Consider the following 2,081-nt stretch of genomic DNA (forward strand, 5'->3'; position numbering starts at 1 on the left):
AGCCTACAGGGCAGAGGCGCGGCCCACTCTCGGGCCCCCCAGGCCACCCACCGCCATCGGCAGTAGGGCCTGGAGGACCCGGGAGAAGCAGGCCGCGCCCCGCTTCTCTCCGCACTCCGCCGGAACTCACAAATAATAATTAAAAAAAAAAAAAAAAAGAGGGCTGGGGAGATGGCCCAGTAGAATAAGCGCTTTCCGGGCAAGCATAAGGGCCTGAGTTCACTCCCCGGCTCTGGGAAAAAAAAAAAAAAAAAAAGTAGTTAATGGTCTAAAGCACCTGCTTAGGCAGGAGCGCAGGGACAGCAGCTCAACTCCCAGCACCACACATGACGCCAGCCCCGCTCCCAGGGTGGGCTAAGCCGATCACACAAAAAATAAATTAAAAAAATAATAAAACAGAAACACTAAATCAGAAAGATAGACTAGGTAAAACTCTTATTATAGTCAAAGACTGAATACCCCAATCGAACAGGGTGGTAGCATATATATATATATACCTCAGGAGACTGAGCCTGGAGGATTACTGAGTTCAAGACTAACCCTAGCCTGTATTACACATAGCAAGGCCCTCTTTCTGTTTCCCATTAGGACAGCATTTCTTATTTTTGTTGTTGTTGTTTCTTTTAAATCTCCTCAAAAAAAAAAAAAAAAAAGGCTAGAGAAATAGCTCAGTGACATAAGCTCCTGCCTGGCAAGCATAAGCTCCTTAGTTCAATGGGGGCAGGGGACACACACACACACACACACACACACACACACGACGACATAGAATTGTTGTGTAGATCATGCTTATAAATGTAATCATACAGATGGCCTCAAATCAAGGTCTTTATTTGATAAACTCCAGAGCACTAAAGAAAGGAAAAAATATTTACAAATTCCTGAAAAATCTAGTGTACTTGCTGGGCGTAAGTGTGGAAGGGAATGGGAATTTGTGAAATCTTGATTTTCATGAGGGAAAAGCATGTGTGTACAATATGTTTTAAAGATAAAACGCTGGTTCTCTTTTTACATAGTTACTAAGTAATTTATTGGCTATCTTACTGTCATGTATGTAGGCTGTGTAAGCACATGCTTGAGTAATCATTTAACTTGCTATAAAAATGCAGGAGATTGGGGTTTCCACGGTTGGTTGGCAAGGAAACGCCTGCCTAGACTGGTCTAGATTCTTCAGACAGGAAGCTGGCACAGAATGTAATAACTGGGTTATTACATTAAAACTGTAACCCTTTAGTGTGGGATCTGAGTTTCAACCAAGAAAGTTTTACTGTGTCACAATGAATTAAGAGAAAGTAAGCAGATCTTTTTAGTCAGGATGCTATTGTTCCACAAATCCTGCTGATGCAGCAGCCTACCTCCAAGCAAGTCATTTCCAACGTAAATAACTTTTCCTAGGGGGCTAGAGAGATGGCTCAGTGGAATAAACACTTCCCTGGCAAGCGCCAGGGCCTGAGTTCAATCCCCGGTTCCGCCCCCCCCCAAAAAAAAACCCCACAATTTTTCCTCATAGTTGGTTAGCTAATTCTCAGACGAGTTCTCTCTGAATTTCACTGAGGAATCTTATGGTCATGGCTTTTCAAACTTTGATTTCTTTCATCACTTATATTTTACAGCATTTCAAAGTTACACAGAAGATTGAACTATAAGGTTTTTCTTGCTCCAGGGCACACACACTATTTCTTAAGTCATCTTCGCCCAAAAACTGGTAGAGTTCAACTGCAAGGCATTAGAATTGTTTTACTTTTTTTTTTTTTTTTTTTTTTGCGGAACCGGAGATTGAACTCAGGCCCTTGCGCTTGCCAGAGAAGCGCTTATTTTACTGAGCCATCTTCCTGGCCTCAAAGTACGAGTTTTTTGTTTTTTGGAGGTTTTGTTTGGTGGAAATGAGGATTGAACTCAGGCCCTTGAGTTTGCCAGCCAAGCACTTATTTTACTGAGCCATCTCCCCAACCCCTAGAATTCAGTTTTTGACCAGCTACATCCACTTGTTTCACAGTAGTAGAGACTAAAAATTTATCCCTTTGCCTAAACATGAAAAACAGAGTTTCTACAGCTAATATTTATTTCACAAAGTTTGCAGG

The sequence above is a fragment of the Octodon degus genome, unplaced genomic scaffold (assembly GCF_000260255.1).
Source record: "Octodon degus isolate 3935 unplaced genomic scaffold, OctDeg1.0 scaffold00119, whole genome shotgun sequence".
NCBI classification, from domain to species: domain Eukaryota; kingdom Metazoa; phylum Chordata; class Mammalia; order Rodentia; family Octodontidae; genus Octodon; species Octodon degus.